At 32.6% G+C, this 5,703-nt stretch overlaps 1 long non-coding RNA gene across 1 annotated transcript; it reads right to left on the reverse strand.

Moving 5' to 3' along the window:
• Positions 1 to 1,362: 1,362 nt before the first annotated feature.
• On the reverse strand, positions 1,363 to 5,308 carry LOC145120582 (uncharacterized). Its single transcript, XR_013714244.1, has 3 exons — positions 5,142 to 5,308; positions 4,659 to 4,848; positions 1,363 to 1,696 (listed from the first exon to the last, which is right to left on the reverse strand). It is a non-coding gene; the product is annotated as an uncharacterized LOC145120582 (long non-coding RNA).
• Between the last annotated feature and the right edge of the window lie 395 nt (positions 5,309 to 5,703).

The following is a 5,703-nucleotide window of genomic DNA, read 5'->3' on the forward strand; positions in this document are numbered from 1 at the left end:
AGGGTCTTTCCTGGTAAGATATGTCTTTCCCAGAAAGCCTCAAAATCATATCTTTTTGGCCGAATGGGCTGGATAGACAATTATACACCAAACCCCGCCTCTTTTTTTTCTTTATTGGATTATTAATTTTTTTAAAATTATTTTTTATTGAATTATTAATTTTTTTCATCATTCAGCACAGTCAATCAGATGTACAATCAAACAGCATGGTTTCTTTTCCAGTCAGAAAACTTTCACAGACAGCACTTTACCAGATAGTACTTTTCCAGACAGAAACTATCAAACGGGACCTAACATAAATATTTCTTAAAAATATAAACAATATAAGATGTAATAATTAGTTCAAATCCCATTAAAAACCTTTCTTAAAGGGTAAACAAAAAAATAGCATCACATTGTCTTTGTAGGGTTTTGAACACACAACCTAAGTTGTATAAACAATATGTCCCTTAAACCATTTTTGCTACACCTTAATATGTTGACATTTTCAAGAAATATTCGTATTAACGAGAAAAATATATTAAATTCACAAATTTTAGGCTATAATTCGCGAGTTTTTTCTCTGAAAAGGTAATTTAACGAATTCATGGACTTGTTTTTTGCAAAATATGTGATCCTTTTATAATAGACGTTGAAATGTGGTTATTTGGATAAAACTTAGACCATCAGCTTTTCCAATTACCCTGCTATCAGTGCAATAAAAATGTTGTTTCAAAAATGGGTGGTCCCACTGCCACATCAACTACTACTTTAAATATAAAGAAATCAAATATCCCGCTATTTTTTCTTCCTACCATATTTCTACATATTTACGATTGTGATACTTATCGTATTTAATAAAATTAATAAGTTTTTATTACACTTGTCAATTGTCATCATCTAAAAATAATAGGAAGAAAAAGTATACGAATATTTATTTTCTCTTATATATATATGATCATTTAAATTTCTTAAAACTCATTGGGATATTTATACTAACAATTTTTTAAAACTCATAAATATTTTTAAGCTATTAAAGTATGATTTTAATAAAATGTTTGAGCATTTTTAAATCATAACACGAAACTATTTAACTATACGTAAAGGGGAACACCAATATAAATCTTAACTTTAAAATCATCAAGTTCCGGTAACATATACTTTAAGGTAATAAGTTAATATAAGAATACAAATATTATAATATAATAAAATAATTCAAAAGAACAATTGAAAGACTTTCAATATTGCTCTTCGCTTCCAAATATGATCATTTTAATAAATATCTCATTAAATTTACAATACATATGAGTAATGGCTTAACATGAGGGTCATAATAAATGTTCAAAATGAGAGATAATGAATGAAGCTGCTGATATTTTCACATAATATCTAAAGTGAAGGTAAATTAAATAATAATAATAATAATAATACTTACATATACAATATAAAAAGGATCTTATTCGTACACAACAATTTTTCTCCATATACAAAAATTTATGTTTTAAAATGTTGTATTGTACAACTCTATAAAGCATAAATTACTATATAACTAATCCATGATTTGTTGGTGTTTGAGTTCGTTTAAGAGTTGAGTCAAAGGGTCAACTGTAGTGTCATTCAAAAAGTCATCTTTACCCCTGCACAGTAGCAACTCTTGTTGAAGACTTTGCACAAGTGTTTTAAGTTTCAAGATATGTTTTTCCTGAGATAAGATTATCTGCAATTGAAAGATTACATGCAAGAGTTGTAAAAACAAGTCATAATGTGGTAAATAAAAGTTAGATTTTTTTGAGAACTGTTAGTGGATGATTACTAATCTTTTGTACACGTTTGACTAATAAATTTAGGTCAAGATAAATTTTGGCAAAAGTAACTATTTCAAATGTCTCGAAAGCACCAATTTACACACTTTATTACCCAAGTTTTAATTTTTGTTATGAATTTGTTCTACCCTTTTTTCAATTTTGTTTTTACATGTTTCTTAAAACTTTTTTTTTACAAATTTTACTTTTTTTACAATTGTTTTAGACAAAATTGCAAAAATGGTCCCTGTGGTTGGTAAATTTATGTGGTTGTGATCCAAATTATTCCAAAAAAGTTTGGCGGTGTATTAGTGGTCTAATTTTGAATACCTTGTGTGGTTTTGGTCCCATGTTTGGCATTTTAGTGTGGTTTTGGTCCATACCCCACCTGAAATGACGAATATACCCTTATATAACTTTTTTTTTTTATTTTTTTAATTGTTTTCTTATTATTTTAATTAAAAATAAATACACAAACGAAAAATCCAACCCACCCTACCCACCCCTCCTAAGTCACACCCACCCCACCTCCTACATCTCTCACTCCTTACATTGACTCCATTTCCCTCTCACACTTCATTTCTTGACACCACTACTTCCGATGGACCACCACCGCCGCTGGACCACCACCTTCTACATGTCACCGGACCACCACCACCGTCGGATCTGCCCCTTTTTAGCCATAAACCACCACCGTCGCCGGTAACCCTGCCCTTCGTCTTCGTTTTCACAGTAGAAAACCACCGCCAACGCCGCCAAATATACTTTTTTTTAGCTAGAAACCACCACCATCTCCAGTAGCACATCCCTTCATCTTCGTCTTCTCCATCGAAAACCTTATCTTCTTTTGGAAAACTCTAACGATCGTACCAGTAGAAGAGGGAGAAAGAGTGGTGGAGAGACCCATAACATCGCAGTCCAGATCTATAGCTCGAGTCGTCTTCTCTGGTGAAGGTGGTTTAAGAGTGGTTTTCAGATCCGGCGATAGAGAGGGAGAGGCTTCAGATGACGATGGAGATGGAGAGCCTTCTGAAAATCCTATTTCCGATGAGAAGGGAGGTGGCTCCGACGGTCCACATCGGTGTTAAGATGGCTCCGTTGAAGGTCGTTTGGGTATGGATGGCTAGATGGTTTCTGACGGTGCTTCCTAACAAATGTGACAACGGTTTTCGATCTAAGCATGTTTTTCCGATGTAGGGGAGATAGGGGTTTCTGGTCAGCGGAGAGAGAGAGAGAGAGAGAGAGAGAGAGAGAGAGAGAGTGGACGATAGATGATGGTGGTTGGCGGTGGAAGGTGGTGCACGGTGGTGGCAGTCGTTGATGGTGACAACAAGTGGTGGAAGTCGGTGGTGATGGTGGCAACTATGGGTGTGTTCTTGAGTGTGTGGACGCATGTTCATAAGTGTATGTGTGTGTGAATAAAATCAGATAGAGAGGGGGGTGGCCATTTTTTTATTTTTAACTAATTAAAAATATTATGATAAATATATATAAAAAAACAAATCTAAGGGGCATAATAGTCTTTTTAAGTTGATAGGGACCAAAACCAATAAAAAGATCCAATCTTGGACCATTGGTGCACCACCAAACTTTTTTGGACCAAAACCACAGAATTTTGCCAACCACAGGAACCATTTTTGCAATTTTGTCATTTTTTTATAAAACTATGCTTTTTTAAAAAAAGTTTCTATAACATAACCTTTTTGACAAACTTTTATACAACTTTTGCCCGAATTATTTTGTAACTCTTTTACAAAGTTTATTTTACAGCTTAGTTTTTTACAAATATGTAAAAAAGACGAGTTTTTACATTTTCTTACAACCTTACATGCATGAAAACAAATATGTAAGAAAAAGTTAAAAAACAGATTTATAAAAACGAATTTATATAAAAAAATTACAAAAACCAAAAATCTTTAAAAAAATATGCATAAAAACAAATATTTAAGATGACATTGGGAAAAAAAGTTATAAAAAATGTAAAAAAAGTGTTAAAAGAGAGTTGGGGCAAATTTTGGAAAATCAAAATTCAGCTAGATTCGTAACAAAAAGTAAACCTTTGGTCAAAATTGCAAAAAAGAAAGTTGCTAACCTATTGTAAGTGTTACTGTAAATCGGTGTTTTATAGACACTAAATGTGTACAATTGTAAAATCCATTACCCTCACAAGTCATTATCCCTTTCGATACAAGTTTTAAAATAATTAAATCAGTGAGTTTCCATGTGTGATTAGCCATTTAGGCTATGTTTGGGTACTAGCTGAAAAGCCAGTTATTAAATAAAAAACTAGCTGATAACTGAAAAACTAGTTGTTAAATACAAAGCTAGTTGATAGCTGAAAAACTAGCTAATAAAAAATAACGTTTGGTAAAACTAACCGAAAGATATAAATTTACATAAAAGGGCATTTAAGAGAATGTGTTTCTATAACTAATTAAGGGGCATATTTGTAAAACTTTAGTAAAGCTCCTAAAAAGCTAATCTAAATAGCTTTTTAAAAAGCTAGCTTATTAGCTACTTTTTGATTTTTGCCAAACACAACAACATAAAAAAACTCGAAAAATAAGCTAGCTTATCAGCTAGCTGTGGCGTGTCAAACAAAACCTTAGCCTCAAGAGCTTTGGTTTCGGTATCGAGGGCTTCTATCCATCTATTGTGTTTTAGTGTTAAAGACTTAAATCTCTCAAGTGATTTGTAAACACTGCCATTTTTTGTGGGGTGTATCATATGGGAAAGATGTTTGGTGTTGAATGTTGTGAGTTTTAACTTGTGTCACTATATATGCAGAGATGATGTAGAATATAAAATGAAAACAGCATTATAACCTAATGTGGACTTAGAAATTTGACAAGAAAAGAAATGAAATGAGGTACGTACCTTTTCTTTTACATAGTCTTCCCTTTGGAGAACAAGTTGTTGCCTTCTTAAAAGAGCTGATGATCTTGTTTCTACCTCATTAACGACTTTCTGGTTCCAATCCAATTGGGAAGTTAACACCATTAATAAAAGCAGTGTAACTAACAGAAGGGATCTGGACATTGCTAAACAACCAAGTTTCGTATGTAACCTGTAAGAAGAAAATTGCATAATACCTAATCATATCAAATTCCAGTTGTGAAATAGACGAAAATAAGGAACCAAAACCCCCCAAATAAACCCTAGAACACACATAGCACCAAACTCATAGCAGTCTATTCGGTTTTTCCTTTGAATAAGGTATCAAAACGAAGACAATTTTGTATAACTAGTGAAGGAAAAAGCATACAGAAGAATTATCGATGGATTGTTGGTATTCGTGTATGTAATTGTGAGTGGATAAAAGAAAAAAATAAACAATCGAGGAGAAGTAACTTCAAAGACCTCTGATAGTGTCGCCGGAGAAGATCTTAGAGAATCGGTGGATCAACGCCGGTAGGGCAGGTCAAATCGTCGTCAACAGGCGACGACAGATATCCTGTTCGCGTGGAGCATTGAAAGTTTGGGTCAGTTTCATTCCTGTCAAAATACAAATAAACAGACAAATTTCATCATTTTAATTTACATTATATTTATTGGCTTTTCTTAATCCTTATTTCTTTATCCGAGAAATGCAGTTTGTAAAACAGCCTCATCCTTTTCTTAATCCTTATGTTTTCAAATTGTAAAACAGATTGATTATAGAACTTTTGATTCATGAGCTCATATTTTAAGATTGGCTAATTCAAGATTTTTTGATTCAATTTATTTTAATAAGGTGTTATATTTGTTTTGAAAATCAATCTTTTCATGGTGTGAGATTTCTCAAAATCAAGACTGAGATACTCAAACATTAAAGTATTTTTATTATCTAAGGTGCTGTTTTTTTTTTATGCAAAATGTCTGCAGTCTGCGGATCACATATGTAGACCTCTGCAGTAGAAAAGGTGGACCAAACGTCTGCAGT

The sequence above is a fragment of the Lactuca virosa genome, chromosome 6 (genome assembly GCF_052849685.1).
Source record: "Lactuca virosa cultivar CGN04683 chromosome 6, Lactuca_virosa_CGN04683_v6, whole genome shotgun sequence".
NCBI classification, from domain to species: Eukaryota; Viridiplantae; Streptophyta; class Magnoliopsida; order Asterales; family Asteraceae; genus Lactuca; species Lactuca virosa.